This window comes from Danio rerio, chromosome 6 (assembly GCF_049306965.1).
Source record: "Danio rerio strain Tuebingen ecotype United States chromosome 6, GRCz12tu, whole genome shotgun sequence".
Taxonomy (NCBI): Eukaryota; Metazoa; Chordata; class Actinopteri; order Cypriniformes; family Danionidae; genus Danio; species Danio rerio.
This window is the reverse complement of record NC_133181.1, coordinates 47,783,895-47,804,601: the sequence shown is the minus strand read 5'-3', so window position 1 is coordinate 47,804,601 and position 20,707 is coordinate 47,783,895. Positions and strand designations below refer to the sequence as shown.

The following is a 20,707-nucleotide window of genomic DNA, read 5'->3' as shown; positions in this document are numbered from 1 at the left end:
ATCTAGGAAAGGAGAAGGAGTAGGGGTGGAAGAGGGGATTCTTCAAAACTAAGCTGTTATATGGAATTTTTATATTGTTTGATAAATCATTAATTGGATGATGCGAAACCAGCCGCGAGTAAGCATTAGTATGTGATGCTTTCGAAATTAGTTTATAAATAAACTTAACTTATACAAAGGAAATTTTAGTGCTCCAGGAATTAAGAGCTAAAGTTTAAACAAAGTGTCCAATGCATATCCAGTAAAGAGTGTTTTAACAGGTGGTTTGTCAAGCCCACTCACCTATGTGAAGCACACTTCATAAACTAAACTGCGACTAAACACTCCAATGCAGTTGTAATGCATTTCTCCCATATCAGGGTGCATTTATTTGGAGGGAGAATGGCCAAAATGGATGTTTTTCCCCTGATGTAGAGGAACTTGTTTGTTGCAATTGCATTCAAAGTCACAAGGGTGAGACAAAAAAGCACTCACTGATTTTCCATTCGTTCAAGATAACTATTCGTAATTGTTAGTTTACACACACCATGCAGAACATTTTAGTTACCAAAGCAAATGTGTTAAACTTTCAATAATAAAAGCAACAAATGCAAGTCACAAATTGCTCAAATGATTTGTTCAAACATGCTGATTAATGTAGAATTTAAAGACTTTAAGACTTTCGTTTATTGTTTGTCACTGAATTATTAGATCAAACTGATTTGTTTAAACGCCCATTCATTTAGGAATAAAATGCTCATACAGCGGTGTTTGGTATTTTGATGGAAATATCCATTCATGATAATAATAAAAAAATACTTTTATTAAATCAGACTTTATATTTAATCCATTTGTCACACATTAAATCATATGTAACTTCTCAGTATAGTCATAAAAACCCTATCCAAATACCCAGACACGTCAGACCTTAACGCTCCCTAAACCTTAAATATTAGCGCTCCTCATTTATTCATAGCGTTTACTTTCTTAATGCAGTCTAAGCTGATAAAAATCCAGCATCCACCTTCATTTACAGCATTAGATAAATCACAGTGACTCTGACAGCAGATTGAGTCCTCAAAGAGCCTTTTGTGAGCTTCACAGCCGCCTGCAGAAGCCAGAGGCACAAACGCCGGCTGGGTTTAGCCGATGTGAACAGAATCTCAACACGGCCTTCAGTGCATCAGCTTCCATCAAACCAACCAACCAGATATCAGCCTCAACCGTACACAATCTGCCAGCTCATTGCCCCACAACCTGCTCCATTCTGTGTGCCATGCTCAATAGTACAATTTTAGATGCTCTAAAATTATACAAATTACACAAAAAAAAAAAAAAAAAAAAAAAAAAAAAATAGAAGAAGAGGCATGAAACGGTTTTGATTATCTGCTTTTGCAAGAGGCTCTATAGCAGCTCAGTCTGTGGACATTTGCACTACTCTATTGTAAGGCTGTTGTAAACCTATGATTTGGCTGATGGTTAAAGATTAAGAGGTTACTGACATCGGATAATAATAAGGTCAACAATGTCTCATTAAACTGTGCAGTCAGCACCCAAGTTTTTATTTTTGAGGGAAATTTTAGGGCGTTTTCAAGAGATTATCATTCTAGGCTAAATAAAATATTTGTATTTCAGTTCTGTCTGGTTCTCCAGTATGATTGGCTGATAGCTGTGCGATATTCTGCAATAGCAGCACTCGTCCAGCCTCTTCACCCTTCTATATTACTCCGTCCAGCAGTGACAGCAGATCTATAAACTCACCACAGTTTGACTAATATTGCAGCTGTTGAAAAACATACTTCTGAGGCTTTTTTTTAGGTAAATATAATTATTTTGCAACTATGCAGTTTATTTATAAGGACAGTGCATATTTTAATTATTTAAAATTTCGGGGAGATACAGCGTATCAACATCCATCAGCCTGTTATACTGAGCCGAACAAAGATGGTTGATGTTTGACCACAAGATGGCGACAGAGACCACATAACAATTCATTATAGAGGAGAAAAACTCAAATCATTGATAATTTAATCATTATAAATCTGGTAAGTGATATTCTAAGTCGATCTCTCTTTTTTGTATGTTGTAGTGCTGCATTTATATCATAAACCTGTAGTGTATTGAGTTTAATATGTTTGACAATGTATGTATTTTGTGTTGGCCAAGAACTCTGAACTACTTTTAATTGGCCATTTGTTTGTTTCTAATGAGTCTCCTGTTTGTGTTACTGCAAACTATTTCAGTAAAAAGAAAGAAGAAATGCCCGCATGTGTTTAGCGTTTTTTCTTATCACAAACACATTAGTAATCTGGTAGTGTTTGCGCTGCTTCGGCTTTTTTTATAGTAAATTATTGTGATTTCCCAGAATTTCTGTTGCAATTTGGATATCACTGTAGATTGATGGAATTTCATGTCGTTCAACCTTAAAATCTTAAAATGTAAGCAAAGTCACCTGTTTTGTCATCACTTTAAACATTACGCTAGAGAATCATTCAAATACTAGCTTTAAATTGACGTTGGTTAATTAGTAATGGTTTCTGCTGTTCTGACATCAGCTGCAGATGTAAATGAATGGTAGAAGAAAGTAGTTCCTTATACAAAAGGACTTTTATACTCTGTGTTTGATTTTCTTTTTTATATACACGATTATGCTGCCGAACTTGTATAAACTGCAGTTGTATAAATGCAGTATCACGCTTGTAGCAGTGCGATATGGCTATGTATTGTCACTGGTGGGACCATATCACACTGCTACTCGTGTTGGCTAATATATACAGTTGAAATCAGAATAATTAGCCCCCGTTTGGTTGATTTTTTAACACATTTCTAAACATAATAGTTTTAATAACTCATTTCTAATAACGGATTGATTACATCTTTGCCATGATGACTGTAAATAATATTTTACTAGATATTTTTCAAGACACTTCTATACAGCTTAAAGTGACATTGTGATTAACTAGGTTAATTAGGTTAACTAGGCAGGTTAGGGTAATTAGGCAAGTTATTGTATAACAATGGTTTGTTCTGTAGACTTTCGAAAAAAAAATAGCTTGAAGGGGCTAATATATTTGACCTTAAAATTGTTTTTATAACAAAACAGAACTGCTTTTATTCTAAATTAAACAAATAAGACTTTCTCCAGAAGAAAAAAAAAATAGTATTAGACATACTGTGAAAATGTCCTTGCTCTGTTTAACATCATTTGGGAAATATTTAAAAAAGGTAGAAAAAAAAATCAAAGGGGGGCTAATAAGTTTGACTTCAACTGTAAACAATAAAATGCTTTAATAAAAAAAAATTAGAATAATAGAATAAATATATATTATCATTTCATTTCATTTATTTATTTACAAACATAGTAAAGACAACAGTCAAACTCAAATTACAAACTGAAATATAATTTAACAACAACAACAACAACAACAACAACAACAACAACAACAATAATAATAATAATAATAATAAACAACTTTGAATATTATTATTATTATTATTATTATAAAATATAAAAGTTATAAAATAATGTTAAGTTGAAGACCTTTAAAATTACTATAAACAAATAACAACCAAACTATAATACAAGAAATGTAAATAAAACTTTAATAAAAATGCTTAAAGAGCAACTAAACTAAACTTAAGTAAACTAAACTAAATATAAAAAAACGAACCACAAACCAAAATTTTAAGCCAAAGCTAACTCAAAATATCTCCAGTGGACCAAAGTCCCACCCATCGAGAAGCCATTTTACTCAGATAAACACAACAGGGAAGACAAGATTATCACAATTTCTGCCTCACGCTGACTTTAATAAAAACAGTAATGGTATAAATAATGCTACAGCTACCCATGGATGGCGCACAACCGCTAACCACCAGGGCACTGCTCCGACGACAGATTACTTGATAAAAATGTCTGGAGGGGTGGATTCAGGAGCGCTATGTTTACACATATACACATGACCTGGATTCCTGAGCTAACACCAACAAGGCCATTTACGCAGAGTAATTTGGTTTCCTGGAGCCGGCAGACTCCAGCAGGGCTATCAAAAAAAGACAGATCATTCCAGCAGGTGGATGGAGAGAAGGCTGCAGTGACCTAATAAAAAAGCACTCTGCATACACACCCTCCTTCAATAATAGAGACCCGCAGAAAACATGCAGTCTGCAGTTTCTCCAGCCTCTCAGAGAACACCATTAAACAAGTAGCTGTTGACTTGTTATGAATAATAAAACAAAGGCATCAACACTGTGGATGTTACGGATGAGCGCTAACATAGGAGCAGAGAAGTCCTGTTCGTTTTCAGGGGTATAACGAAACAGCTTTTGGAGGGAGTATAAATAAATGAATGGAATATACTGCAGAGATTCAAATTAGAGGGCAGTTTATAAACCTTTAATTATTATTATTTATTTATTTATTTATTTTTAGAAATAATGTAATCATCATTGAAGGTTACAGCAGTCAAACATAAGTAGGAAGTAGATTCTAACTAGTCATGGGGGAGAAAAAAATTAAGTTACGATTAATAGCATTCAAAATAAAAGTTGGTTTCGACAATTTAAAGGGCCCTTATTATGCGTTATTGAAAATGAACTTCCATGCAGAGTGTAACCCAGCTCTAAGTGAATGAAAACATCCAGCTGATGATTAAATCTGAAAGTGCACAGTGTTTAAAACTATTGAGTCTTTAATGAAATAGTTGAATCAGAGTCAAATAAATGAGTCGAGTTGGGTTCAGATATTTTGCCTGAATACATTGACGTCGATATGGTACATTACAAAATATATAGTATCGGATCTGAAAAAAACGTGAACACGCCTTTAAAGTGTGTGTACTGTGTATTTGTATTATGTATATATAAACACACACAGGTATGCATATATTGAGTCTATTTATATTTAGATATGAAATATATGTGAATATTGGTGATGCAGTGGCGCCGTAGGTAGTGCTGTCGCCTCACAGCAGGAAGGTCGCTGGGTCGCTGGTTCGAGCTTTGGCTCAGTTGGCGTTTCTGTGTGGAGTTTGCATGTTCTCCCAGCATTTGGTGCTCTGGTTTCCCCCACAGTCCAAAGACATGCGGTACACGTGAATTGGGTAGGCTAAATTATCCGTAGTGTATGAGTGTGTGAGTGTGAATGAGTGTGTGGATGTTTCCCATAGATGGGTTGAGGCAGGAAGGGCATCGGCTGTGTAAAAACGAGTTGGATAAGTTGGCGGTTCATTCGGCTGTGGCGACCCCAGATTAGTAAAGGGAATAAACTGACAAGAAAATAAATGAATTAATAAATAATAATAATAATAATAAACAACATATTCAATTATTTAACAAAAAAATGAAACAGTATATTGAAACTATATAGAAAAGAAAATCTGAACTAATTCAAAATATCAACCTCTCCATTAAATGATTAATGCATTTAGTTCAGTGGAGCGAGGGCGTTCTGCTTGGATATGCACAACAGGGAAGAAAAGACTCATGCTCATATTTTTCCTACATAGCGCAAGATCGTGACCTCAATTTTCAAATTCATAAGGCAAAAAGTGTTCTGAAAAAGCTTGTCACAGTAAAGTTAACTAGATTTATTGATTAAAAAAACACAAGTATTGATTTTAAGAGTAAAAAAAAACAAACATTCATTAAATGGTTACATACATGCCCACTCCATGTCAAGAAACATTTATTTCAATTGTGGTTCTTTGCAGACCTTATAAATGCAGCTGAAATTTACCAAGCCTCACTTTAGCATCGGTATATGTCAGAAGATTGTAGAATCTTTAATGCATATTTTTCAATTCTGTTTAATTGGTCTGTTAGAGTGCAAGACCTTTAGCTGTTTACATTAAGCAACACTCCACTTTTTTATTTATTTATTTATTTTTTATTTATTTTTTATTTTTTTGTAAATGGGCTCATTTTACAAGTCCCCAAGTGTTAAACAATTGAGTTTTACTATTAATTAATCAATTTAGCAGATCTCTGGGTCTTTTAGCTTAGCTTAGCATAAATCATTAAACCAGTTGAAGCTGCTGTGGTTACACTAAAAGTTTTTTTTTTATTATTATTTTTTTTCCTTGGTTGATACAGCTAAGAACTGCACTCTCAATCCGGTGTAATAATCAAGGAATGTTACCGCCGTACTTTGGCTGCAGCAGGGGGGGGGTAAACTATTTTGTTTACCCAGATTTTAATTGAAAACAATGGAAAGCAGACTTCAAGCTTGACTCTTCTGTAGTTACATGGTGAACACCAGTAAATGAAAAGTGGCTCAGTACTCAGCTATTTTACGATAACAACATTCCTTGATTATTCCGCCAAAATGAGAGTGTAGTTCCTAGCCATATTACACTACAATATAGCAGCTTTTTATTTCTATTTTTTATGTAACCACAGCAGCATCAAGCTTTAAATAGGAAAATTAATAAACCGTCTTGGTAAATTAAAAAAGCAAGATGCTAATGGTCTAATATGATTCAATGATTTATGCTAAGCTAAAAGACCCAGTGATCTGCTGAATGGATTCAAAAAGGGTTAAACTCAATTGTTTAACACTAGGGGACTTGTAAAATCAGCATTGCATTGAAACATCTTGCTCATTAAAAAATGCTAATGGTATAGCAAAATTTCCACTTTTATTTTCTGTTGGTCTAAGTAGGACGAAAGTCAAGCTTTAAATATGTTTTACTCTGTTTTCAATAATAAAAATAAATAAATCTGGGTAAATAATGGCTATTTCATAACACTCCCCGCGGGGTCTTATAAACACCATCAATAATATTCCACCACCCAAGTGTGTATCGTTTTCACCCTCATATGTTGACGCTGGACACTAATGGTTGTATATTTTATAGCTTTCCTGAAGGTCACCAATAACTTTGATGTATTGTATTGCATTGCAGTATTATATTATATTATTTTATATTATATTATATTATATTATATTATATTATATTATATTATATTTTTTGTAAAAATATTTACTTTTTGTTATAATTATAATTAATAACCACATTGATGTATCAGTACAAGGTAAGTTGCTCAGTTTTATAATAAAGCACAGTTTTTTAATATTACATTTTAAAAATAATAATTTATTGTGCATTTTTTTTTTGGGCTGGTAGTATTTAGTAGGTGTACGGTGTACCTAATAAAGTGGCCGGTGAATTTATTTATATAGGGCTGTACAATATATAGTTTCAGCATGGATATTGCAGTGTGCATATATAGCGAGTATACACAATGTAGAGCCTGGATTATAATGTATTGTTTTGCATTTTTTGAGGCCTGTGACTTTGCAAGGAATTTTTAAAGCATGTGCCATTTGTAACTTTGAAAAAAAAATTATAACGATTAATTTGATTGAATTGTTCATAAAACGAAGACTATGAAGTGTTATTTTTTATTTGATTATTCAATTACCGTATATCTGAATACATTTCAACTCTTCGGAAAAACAAACAAAAAAAAATAATAAATGCTCTTTATTTGAAGGAGAAGCCATTGAAGATGAATCAAAAGAATCTTGATGAACTCTGGGAGTCCTGCAAGAACACTTTCTTTGCCATTCCAGATGACTTTATTAATAAGTTATTTGAGTCATTGGAAAGATGTATGGATGCAGTCCTCCAAGCTCATGGGAGTCATAAACAATATTAAATATTTTTCCACCACACCATGGCTTTATATTCTATACTGTTCATTATTTCTGTTAAGTGACAAGACTTTTTGTCTAAGCAAAGTCAGACCTTACTGTTCTAATAAAAAAGAAAGGCATGATTATATTTTATTTCGGTAAAATAAGCATAATCTAGAGGGCTTTGCCTTTCATATAAGCCACATCTGACACCAAATGATCAACTAGAAGGCAAATTAGTATTTGTTGTTTCTAAAACTTAGGTAGGCGACAAGACTTTTGTCAGGTAGTGTATGTATGATGTGTATAAATGTGTTTATGTACACATTTACTGGAGAATATTTTGTCTTTTTTGTTCTAATTGCTTTTAGATTTCTGTTTTCTGTATTAGCTTACACACTTTTATATTTTACCTGACATTGATGTTGTTTTTAATATTTGTTTATGGTTGTGAAGCACTTAAGAGTTGCATTTTATATAAGAAAAGTGCTATACAAATAACATTTATCACTATTATTTATTCAGAAAATCCACAATAAAGCAGCCATAGTCTTTGCATTTTAAAAATGAGACAACTACGCGAGTGACACTCACCACCTACAATGTCAAATGTAATAAAAATTACATTTAAGAGCTGACAAAAATAAACCCAGAATGAAAATAAATACTAATGCTTATAATACTTACAGCATTTTCGAATTGAAGGTCACCAGTAACACCAGCGATTTCTCTCCTTTCCTCAAGATTACATATAATAGATGTAGTGTATTGTGACAGCAGACATATAAACACACACACACACACACACACACACACACACACACACACACACACACCAAGAATACACACACAAAACCGCATTTCAGTCAAAGGCTGTCCCAATTTTGTAGCAAAACAAATTAGCGGCTACGTAACATAAACCGGCCTTTAAGAAAACCAGAATCCTCGGCTTTCCCTCTGCGTTCTCTGAAACACTGTCAGTTCGAGTCTCCGTCTCACTTTGAATGTGCATTATCAGTGTCCGAGGTGTTATATTTGGAGCTGTAATCTGCGCACACAAAGGAAAGGGCTCTATCTCTTCCTCTGCCACCCCGCGGCTCAAGTATCACCGGCCCTTTTTACAAACGCCACTAAAAGCCCAGGCCAGCCGCTCATATTTCCCTTTCCCTCCAGATTATGAATGATAGGGCAACTCTTTTTACATTCATTACACAAGCGAGCATGCATAATTGATTTTGCTCAAATGATGGCACCCCGAAATATTCAGCTGAGTTATGGCTGGCTCTTCTAGCCCAAAATGATTCTCCTTGTGCACCAGATTTATCAGCAAGCCTCGATGCATTTCAAAAAAAGCAGCTAGGTCGTGCGAATGCAAAGTGTAAAGAATCAGTTGCTTAAGCTTTATTACACTTATTTCCAACTGCATAACAGACAGAATAACTTTTAAAAAAAGAATATTTAATTATTGATAAAACAACAACATCAACAATAATATATATGTTTTTGTTTTGACTTTTTGTTTTTAAATTCAGTCAGTTTTTATTAGTTTTTAAAGGCAGATTTACTAGTTTTTATTAGTTTCTATATTTTGAAACTATTTAGTTTTAGTTTAGTTTTTACTAGTTTCAGTATTAGTTTTAGTTTTTTATTTATTTATTTTTTTTATAAGAATTTTTGTTAGGTGCAAGCCTCAAAATCAACAGAATAAATATTGTATAATAAAAATTAAACCATATATTTTTTGAAACATGTAATCAGAGGACATATGAACACTATCCTCTACCACTACCATCTACCCATCCACAAACTCAAATACAGCAGCCCACAACAGCAGCCTTAAGTACAATATGTGTGCAAGGCTGCTTCTGAGGTTTGATACACAGCAGTGATGCGAAGTTCAGATATTTAACGGGGATGTTTGTACTCAACATGGCAAAATTATACAGTCAGCAATAGTAATTTCAGTCAGTTAAAACATCACCATGATCTGAAAAATGTCTTACAGTAAAGTTTTGCAACCCAACTGAATCATGATTCACTTATTTAAATTCCATTGCAATTTTCTGTTATGAAATAAACTTTTTTTTTTATCCAATAAACGTTTTTTATTCAAATTCTCTCATTAACCACTCGGTTTACCCGCGGTGCAGTTGTTCAAGTTTAGTTCAGTCACAGGTAGGCTGTCATGTACTGTTTGTGTTTGGTTCACTGAATCATGCACGTGCAGTAATATCGGTTCACCGCTTCTCAAATTTGATCTCAGTGTGACGTTACTGTTCTAATAACAGAATAAGAGCATATATTGGATCATTTTGAGTCAGAGGTGGGTATTAGGCCTGTTAAAAAGTAAGTAGTTTGTGGCTAAGTGCATACAGGACACACAAATCGTTTCATGATTCAGTTCGATTTGGTGAACTAGTTCAACTGGTTCACTTAGAAGATCCGGTTAAAAAAGATTAGTTTGTGATCGCGATACAGAAATAAAACCCATTATTGGACACAAATGTGTTGAAGTAATAGGTTTAAGTCTATTTATTTAATGCTGTCAACGTGCTGCTGTCATGTCTACTCGTTGTTTTTGTCAAGGGAGCAACAGCAAGGATGACTGGAGGAGAGCCAGCTTGATCCGGCCAATGGCAGCAGTTCTACAGTCTCTGAGGTGCGAAAGGGTCAAACAACTCCAGCGCAGAGTAAATAGATTTAGTTCTAAATGGCTTACAGAAAGATTATGTATTTTATACATTTACAAAGACGAAAACGAAGGAGGTTTTTGCTATAATTTTAGTTAGTTTCAGTTAGTTTTGTATGTACACAATACCTGTTCAGTTAGTTCTAGTTTTTTTTAACTCTCGTTTTTTTTTTTTTTTTAGTTCAGTTCACGACAATTATTAAAAATTATAGTTTTAATTTATTCATTTGTTTCTGTTAACTATAATAACCTTGCAGCATCTCAAACCACTGGAAATACAATGGCTGCACTTGCAACAAAGTAGTACTGTAATATATAAAATATTAGTTTAAAAAAATAAAAATACAATTTTCAATTAAAAAAACTCATTAAATCGCACATTCTGTACATTAAACAAGACATAAACAGTGGACGGCGATCACATTCCACATCAAACGCAATAACATACAAGAGAAAAAAATGTGAAAAATCAAAGCCAGCAGGCACAGGTTCTGATAAATGCAAAATTTGAAGCAGAAAATGAACAAATCACATGCTATCAGAGCGCATTATCTTTAAAAAAAGTAATTCAAGGTGAAAAGCCGATGCACAGCAAATAATGAATTGCCTCGGGTCAAATAACAAACCCGGTGCGGATTTGTGCAGATGAAGGGTTGTAAGGAGAACAAAAAAAAAAAACATCAAATCACAAAGTGCTGATGCTGTAACACATGGAGGAATATGGTGAAAGCTCAAGGGAATATGGGCTGTCATTCAGCTGAATAATGGCACAGACAGACGGCGCTGGTATTTCAGACAGTAGAGGAGTCCATCATCCAGGATAGGTCACTCACAGTCTCATCTTGCTAAAGGTTAGATGTGAACTGTGACCGGTCCACACAACAGGGGCCTTTGACAAAGTGCAGGCGTATGGCAGAGGGACAGAAAAAATGAGGGTCAGAGAGTCTGATGATCTTCTGCTCCTCTAGAGAGCGAACTATTCGGAGAGCAGGAATATTGTCTCAAGCATTACTTCAGGGTTAGGAGCAGCAGGAATAGAATAAAATGCAGGTAGACTTAGATCTGATTAACCGTTATGAATCACTAAAGTTTGAAATATTAACTATATATGACATATATGATTTATCATGTATTACTCTATTATTTATGATGTTAAATATTACATTACATTATGTGTCCAGAAAACCTAACAACTATGTGTTATAATTTTATTTATTTTCAGGCTCAGAAATTGGGAAACAGACAAACCAGAATAACTTTTTTAATGAACAACTGAATTATTAATTTTTTTTCCCCAAATAGAATTCACATTTATTTTTAACATTACAATATTAATTGTCTAAGTTTGGGTTTAATACTTTTATCTCCTTGTATAGTGAGCATTATAATGTAGATAATGATGATGATAATGATGATGATTATTATTATTATTAATAATTTATTATTATTATTTTTATTATTATTATTATTACATATAAAATGTATCATCCACATAAAAAAACATAATATAAAATTAGAAAAGCATTAAACTCAGATTAAACTAAGAAAAAAATCATAACATTATTATTATTTTAATATTATTATATTATTATTATTATTATTATTATTATTAGTAGTAGTAGTAGTAGTAGTAGTAGTAGTAGTAGTAGTAGTAGTAGTATGACAACAAAAATAATAATAATAGCTTAATTAATAAAAAATATTATGAAATGTCACATAGATTCATATTATTTTATTGAATAATTATATTATATTATATTATATTATATTATATTATATTATATTATATTATATTATATTATATTATATTATATAATATTATATTATATTATGAACGTTTAGAAATTGAACATGTAACATTGGTGGAAAGAGTACTGAAAAATCCTACCAAAGTAAAAGTACCAATAATTTCCTAAAGTGTAGTGCACATAGGATAAAAGTATCTGTTGTGATTTTTACTCAAAGAATGAGTAAAAAGTAGACCTTTTAAAAGGACTCAGGAGTAGTGAGTAGTGAGTATTACGCTGTAAAAAGCGAATGCATTTACAAGTAATATGTGGATGTGTTTAAACATAACATTCTGTAGTGCATTTAGTTAGCGCCCAGCAGGCACACAACGTCATAAGGCATTAATATTAGGTTTGATTTAGGTTGTGATGTCAGGTGATCAAATCCAATTTCAGCGTCTAAGGGCAATGCTATTTTGATGTCCAATAACGACGTCAAATGACATTGATATTTGGTGGATTTTAGCTTGTGTTAGAACGTGACCAAAATCCAACGTCATATTGACATCAAATACAGACATTTATTCGTCAGGTATGACAACCAAAATCCAACATTGATAGATATCATAGTGGTAACGTGCACACAACGTCAAACTGTAACATCATTAGATGTTGATATTTGGTTGATTTCAGGTTGGACGTTGAACATCGGCCTGACATTGGGTTCTGATGTAAACTTTTAATTTCCAGACAAATGCAATGTCCCCACGACATTGGGGTACAACGTCAAACTGGTGTCATGTTGACGTCTTGTGCCTGCTGGGTGTTTAAGGCCATTTTGGGTGTTTAAGGCCATTTAGTTTAAGCCTAAACCAGGGCTGTCCTAACTCGGTCCTAGAGGGACAGTGTCCTGGAGAGTTAAGCTCCAACCCTAATCAAACACACCTGAACCAGCTAATCAAGCTCTAGATATACTAGAAACTTCCTGGCAGGTGTGTTGAAGCGAGTTGGACATCAACTCTCCAGGACACCGGCCCTAAAGGACCGAGTTTGGACACCCCTGATCTGAAGATTTTAGAATCTTTTTGGCCACTGTTAATGTTTTTAAACAGTTTGCTGCAATTATAAATCACAATTCTTTTTTGCGGTTGTTCGTTATGATGTGATTTACCTTCTATGAGTGATTTGATTGGACAGGAATCACAGGACTGATTTTTCTTATCCCCATAGACAGGAAAAAATAAAGTAGTGACTGCAAGTTGAAGGAAAGTAATGGAGTAAAAGTATCAATACTGCACTAAAAATGTTCTCTGGGAACGTAAAGTTCACATTTTTAAAACTACTTACTCAATTATAGTAGTGTGAGTTTTTAGGGACCGAGCACCGAAACGGTGCGTAGGCCCTATTGGAATTGCTCCGTTTATTATTATTATTATTAGGGACCGAGCACCGAAACGGTGCGTAGGCCCTATTGGAATTGCTCCGTTTATTATTATTATTATTATTATTATTATTATTATTATTATTCTCTCCAATGAATCGCGATTTAGAGGGGCTAAACATGCCCGAAAACTCACGCAACTTTGCACACGCCTCAGAAGTGGCGAAAATTTACGTTTATTATGGGTCTCGGAAGTGGGTGTGGCAAAATGACTCGACAGCGCCACCTAGAAAAATTAAACGGACGAGCCCCCGATCCACGAATCACACACACGCACGAAAATTGGCACACACCTCAAACACACCAAAACATACGAAAAAGTCTCTTGGAGCCATATCTCAAACCCAACAGGAAGTCAGATATTTTTAACTTCCTGCGGCAAAAAAGTGGCGTTTTTGCCATTTCCATGCGTTGTACTTTAACGAACTCCTCCTAGGGATTCTATCCGATCGACACCAAAATTGGGTTTTGTCATCTAAAGGCCTTGGCGATGTTAAATTGCGAAGCTTTAGAGTTTTCGTCGATGGGCGTGTCCGTGGCGGCCTCGCAAAGTTTGACGATTCGCCACAAAACAGGAAGTCGTTATAACTCAGGCATGCATTATCAGATCTGCCTCAAAATTCACAAGTTTAATTAAAGCTGCAAGCAGCGATGATAGGGACCTCGCACCCGGGCTCACCGCCACCCGGTGGCCTCAGGATGACAGAGAACAGCGAACAGTAATAATTTAAGCCGATATGTTTTAAAAAAATCGGAGAAAATCACCGATTTATGCCAAACCTCCTCCTCTCAGCAGGTGGCGCTATGACTGTGACTCAAGATTGGCATGTAGATGTCACCAGGAGAGGAATCTTATCAACCATGTGAAGTTTCAGGCAGATCGAACATTGTTTAGCTGAGTTATAAGCCAAACTGCCTTTTGTCAGCAGGTGGCGCTACGACAGACTCAATGTTGTTATGTAGATGTGTTCAGGAGAGGACTTTTATCAACCATGTGAACTTTCAGGCAAATCGGACTTTGTGTGGTTGAGTTATAATGCAAACTACCATCTGCCAGCAGGTGGCGCTATAACTGTGACTTAAGATTGGCATGTAGATGCCTTCAGTAATGGAATTTAATCAACCATGTGAAGTTTCAGGCAGATTGGATGTTGTTTGGCTGAGTTATAAGCCTATCTACCTTCTGCCAGCAGGTGGCGTTATGACTGACTCATTACTGTTTTGGGGATGTGTTCAGAAGAGGACTTTTATGAGCCATGTGAAGTTTCAGGCTGATCTGACTTTGTTTGGTTGAGATATAAGGACTTCCTGTTCCACGGCGAAGTGTTGAGGTTTGTCATGCCGCCACGGACACGCCCCTCTGCAAAAACTCTAGATCTTGACAATATATCCTCACTTAAGCTTTCAGATAACAACCCACCAAACTTGGTGCTGATACAAAAAAAAATAGTGAGAGGAGTTTATTACTCTGTAAATCATGACATTTCCTGTGGCCAGCAGGTGGCGCTATAACTGTATCTGGATATTGGCATGTAAATGTGTTCTGGTCTGGACTCTTATTAAACATGTGAATTTTGAGGCAGATCGGATAATGCATGCCTAAGTTATAATGACTTCCGGTTTTGTGGCGAATCGTCAAAGTTTGCGGGGCCGCCATGGACACGCCCATCGACAAAAACTATAAAGCTCCGCAATTTAACATCGCCAAGGCCTTTAGATGACAAAACCCAATTTTGGTGTCGATAGCATAAAATCCCTAGGAGGAGTTCATTAAGATACAACGCCTGGAAATGGCAAAAATGCCACTTATTTGCAGCAGGAAGTTAAAAATATCCGACTTCCTGTTGGGTTTGAGATATGGCTCCAAGAGACTTTTTCGTATGTTTTGGCGTGTTTGAGGTGTGTGCCAATTTTCGCGCATGTGCGTGATTCGTAGATCAGGGGCTCGTCCGTTTAATTTTTCTAGGTGGCGCTGTCGAGTCATTTTGCCACGCCCACTTCAATATTGTTATGTGGATGTGTTCAAGAGATGACGTTTATCAACCATATGAAGTTTCAGGCTGATCAGACTTTGTGTGGTTGAGTTATGAGGACTTCCCGTTCCTTGGCGAGGCGTTGAGGTTTGTCATGCCGACACGGACACGCCCCTCTGCAAAAACTCTAGATCTTTACAATATATCACCGATAGAGCTTTCAGATGACACCACTCAATTTAGGTGCTGATACCATAAAATTTGTGGGAGGAGTTAGTTACAGTGTAAAACATGTCATTTCCTGTGGCCAGTAGGTGGCGCTATTTCTGTATCTGGATATTGGCATGTAAACGTGTTCAGGTCAGGACTCTTATCAAGCGTGTGAATTTTGAGGCAGATCGGATAATGCATGCCTGAGTTATAACGACTTCCTCTTTTGTGGCGAATCGTCAAAGTTTGCGAGGTCGCCACGGACACGCCCATCGACGAAAACTCTAAAGCTTCGCAATTTAACATCGCCAAGGCCTTTAGATGACAAAACCCAATTTTGGTGTTGATCGGATAAAATCCCTAGGAGGAGTTCGTTAAAATACAACGGCTGGAAATGGCAAAAACGCCACTTTTTCACTACAGGAAGTCAAAAATATCCGACTTCCTGTTGGGTTTGAGATATGGCTCCAAGAGACTTTTTCGTATGTTTTGGCGTGTTTGAGGTGTGTGCCAATTTTCGTGCATGTGTGTGATTCGTGAATCGGGGGCTCGTCCGTTTAATTTTTCTAGGTGGCGCTGTCGAGTCATTTTGCCACGCCCACTTCCAAGACCCATATTAACCTGCTATTTACACCGGGTTTGGTGTGTGTGCAAATTTTCATGAGTTTTCGGGCATGTTTAGACCCTCAAAAGTGCCCCGATAGGGGGCGGAATAATAATAATAATAATAATTAAAGCTGCAAGCAGCGATGATAGGGACCTCGCACCCGGGCTCACCGCCGACCGGTGGCCTCAGGATGACAGAGAACAGCGAACAATATTAATTTAAGCCAATGTATATGTAAAAAACCTGAGAAAATCACAGATTTATGCCAAACTTCCTCCTGTCAGCAGGTTGCGCTAAGACTGTGAGTCAATATTGGCATGTAGATGCCTTCAGTAAAGGAATCTTGTCAACCATGTAATTTTTCAGTTAGATCGAACATTGTTTGGCTGAGTTATAAGTAACTTCCTATTGCCAGCAGGTGGCGCTATGACTGTGACTCAATATTGGCTTGTAGATGTCTTCAGGAGAGGATTTTAATAAACCATGTGAATTTTCAGGCAGGTCAAACATTGTGTGGCTGAGTTATAAGCCAAACTTCCGGTTGCCAGCAGGTGGCGCTATGACTGACTCAATATTGTTATGTGGATGTGTTCAGGAGAGGACTTTTATCAACCATGTGTAGTTTCAGGCAGATCGGACATTGTGTGGTTGAGTTATAAGGACTTCCTGGTCAGTGGCGAAGCGTTGAGGTTTGTCATGCCACCACGGATACGCCCCTCTACGAAAACTCTAAATCTTCGCAATTTAACATCGCCAAGGCCTTTAGATGACAAAACCAAATTTTGGTGTTGATCGGATAAAATCCCTAGGAGGAGTTTGTAAAATACTACGTCCTGGAAAAGGCAAAAACGGCACTTTTTTATAGCAGGAAGTTAAAAATATCTGACTTACTGTTGAGTTTGAGATATGGCTCCAAGAGACTTTTTCCTATGTTTTGGCATGTTTGAGGTGTGTGCCAATTTTCGTGCATGTGTGTGATTCGTGGATCAGGGGCTCGTCCGATTAATTTTGGTAGGTGGCGCTGTCGAGTCATTTTGCCACGCCCACTTCAATATTGTTATGTGGATGTGTTCAGGAGAGGACTTTTATCAACCATGTGAAGTTTCAGGCAGATCGGACATTGTGTGGTTGAGTTATAAAGCCTTCCTGGTCAATGGCGAAGCGTTGAGGTTTGTCATGCCGCCACGGACACGCCCCTCTCCGAAAACTCTAGATCTTCACAATATATCATCGCTAGAGTTTTCAGATAACACTACCTAATTTTGGTGCTGATACGATAAAATTTGTGAGAGGAGTTTGTTACTCTGTAAAACATGTCATTTCCTGTGGCCAGCAGGTGGCGCTATAACTGTATCTGGATATTGGCATGTAAACGTGTTCAGGTCAGGACTGTTATTAAACGTGTGAATTTTGAGGCAGATCGGATTATGCATGCCTGAGTTATAACGACTTCCTGTTTTGTGGCGAATCGTCAAATTTTGCAAGGCCGCCACGGACACGCCCATCGACGAAAACTCTAAAGCTTCGCAATTTAACATCGCCAAGGCCTTTAGATGACAAAACCCAATTTTGGTGTCGATCGGATAAAATCCCTAGGAGGAGTTCGTTAAAATACAACGCCTGGAAATGGCAAAAACGCCACTTTTTCGCCGCAGGAAGTCAAAAATATCCGACCTCCTGTTGGGTTTGAGATATGGCTCCAAGAGACTTTTTTGTATGTTTTGGCATGTTTGAGGTGTGTGCCAACTTTCGTGCATGTGCGTGATTCGTGGATCGGGGGCTTGTCTGTTTAATTTTTCTAGGTGGCGCTGTCGAGTCATTTTGCCACACCCACTTCCGAGACCCATAATAAACGTAAATTTTCGCCACTTCTGAGGCGTGTGCAAAGTTCCGTGAGTTTTCGGGCATGTTTAGCCCCTCAAAACCGTGATTCATTCCGGAAAAGAATAATAATAATAATTAAAGCTGCAAGCAGCGATGATAGGGACCTCGCACCCGGGCTCACCGCCGCCCGGTGACCTTACGATGACAGAGAACAGCGAACAATAATAATATAAGCCGATATATATATATATAAAAAAAAGAAAAATACAGATTTATGCCAAACTTCCTCCTGTCAGCAGGTGGTGCTATACCTGTGACTCAAGATTGGCATGTAGATGTCTTCAGGAGAGGAATTTAATCAACCATGTGAAGTTTCAGGCACATGGGACAATTTGTGGCTGAGTTATAAGCCAAACTACCTTTTGCCAGCAGGTGGCGTTATGACTGACTCTATGTTGTTATGGGGATGTGTTTAGGAGTGGACTTTTATCAAACATGTGAAGTTTTAGGCAGATCAGAGATTGTGTGGAGATTGTGTTATGAGACAAACTACATTCTGCCAGCAGGTGGCGCTATTAAAAACTCAATATTATTATGTAGATGTGTTCAGGAGAGGACTTTCATCAACCATGTGACATTTTAGACAGATCGGACATTGTGTGGCCGAGTTACAAGCCAAACTACCTTCTGCCAGCAGATGGCGCTATTAATGACTCAATATTGTTATGTAGATGTGTTCAGGAGAGGACTTTTATCAATCATGTGAAGTTTCCGGCAGATCGGACATTGTGTGGTAGAGTTATAAGGACTTCCTGTTCCATGGCGAAGCGTTGAGGTTTGTCATGCCACCACAGACACGCCCCTCTGCAAAAACTCTAGATCTTCACAATATATCATTGCTAGAGCTTTCAGATGACACCACTCTATTTTGGTGCTGATACGGGAAAGTTTGTGGTAGGAGTTTGTTATAGTGTCAAACATGTCATTTCCTGTGGCCAGCAGGTGGCGCTATAACTGTAACTGGATATCGGCACGTAAACCTGTTCAGGTCAGGACTGTTATTAAATGTGTGAATTTTGAGGCAGATCTGATAATGCATGCCTGAGTTATAACGACTTCCTGTTTTGTGGCGAATCATCAAAGTTTGCGAGGCCGCCACTGACACGCCCATCGACAACAACTCTAAAGCTTCGCAATTTAACATCGCAAAGGCCTTTAAATGATAAAACCCGATTTTGGTGTCGATCGGATAAAATCCCTAGGAGGAGTTTGTTAAAATACAACGCCTGGAAATGGCAAAAATGCCACTTTTTCGCCGCAGGAAGTTAATTATATCTGACTTCCTGTTGGGTTTGAGATATAGCTCCAAGAGACTTTTTCATATTTTTTGCCATGTTTGAGGTGTGTGCCAATTTTTGTGCATGTGCGTGATTCGTAGATCGGGTGGCTCGTCCGTTTAATTTTTCTAGGTGGCGCTGTCGAGTCATTTTGCCACGCCCACTTCAATATTGTTATGTGGATGTGTTCAAGAGATGACGTTTATCAACCATGTGAAGTTTCAGGCTGATCGGACATTCTGTGGTTGTGTTATAAGGACTTCCTGTTCCATGGTGAAGCGTTGAGGTTTGTCATACCGCCATGGACACGCCCCTCTGCAAAAACTCTAGATCTTCACAATATATCATTGCTCGAGCTTTCAGATAACACCACTCAATTTTGGTGTTGATACGATAAAATTTGTGGGAGGAGTTTGTAACTCCGTAAATCATGTCATTTCCTGTGGCCAGCAGGTGGCGCTATAACTATATCTGGATATCGGCATGTAAACGTGTTCAGGTTAGGACGCTTATCACGCGTGTGAATTTTGAGGCAGATCGGATAATGCATGCCTGAGTTATAACGACTTCCTCTTTTGTGGCGAATCGTCAAAGTTTGCGAGGCCGCCACGGACACGCCCATCGATGAAAACTCTAAAGCTTCGCAATTTAACATCGCCAAGGCCTTTAGATGACAAAACCCAATTTTGGTGTCGATCGGATAAAATCCCTAGGAGGAGTTCGTTAAAATACAACGCCTGGAAATGGCAAAAACCCCACTTTTTCGCCGCAGGAAGTTAAAAATATCCGACTTCCTGTTGGGTTTGAGATATGGCTCCAAGAGACTTTTTCGTATGTTTTGGCATGTTTGAGGTGTGTGCCAATTTTCGTGCATGTGCGTGATTCGTGGATCGGGGGCTGGTCCGTTTAATTTTTCTAGGTGGCGCTGTCGAGTCATTTTGCCACGCCCACTTCCGAAGCCCATAACAAACGTAAATTTTCGCCACTTCTGAGGCGTGTGCAAAGTTGCGTGAGTTTTCGGGCATGTTTAGCCCCTCAAAACCGCGATTCATTTCGCAGGAGAATAATAATAATAATAATTAAAGCTGCAAGCAGCGATGATAGGGACCTCGCACCCGGGCTCACCGCCGCCCGGTGACCTTACGATGACAGAGAACAGCGAACAATAATAATATAAGCCGATATATATATAAAAAACCTAAGAAAAATACAGATTTATGCCAAACTTCCTCCTGTCAGCAGGTGGCGCTATACCTGTGACTCAAGATTGGCATGTAGATG

At 37.1% G+C, this 20,707-nt stretch overlaps 1 protein-coding gene across 18 annotated transcripts in view; it reads right to left on the bottom strand.

The window, feature by feature from the left end:
- The window catches only part of cntn6 (contactin 6), a 262,925-nt gene that overhangs the window by 100,270 nt on the left and 141,948 nt on the right, over positions 1 to 20,707 (bottom strand). Inside the window, exon 1 of one of the 18 annotated variants that reach the window (XM_073954503.1) lies at positions 8,306 to 8,709. The exons of 13 other annotated variants lie outside the window; for them this stretch is intronic. The gene's annotated coding sequence lies outside the window, so the exon portion shown is untranslated. Of the gene's footprint in view, positions 1 to 8,305; positions 8,710 to 20,707 lie in introns of those variants that run through there. 4 more of the 18 variants (XM_073954501.1, XM_073954496.1, XM_073954497.1 and 1 more) reach the window with 4 other exon arrangements.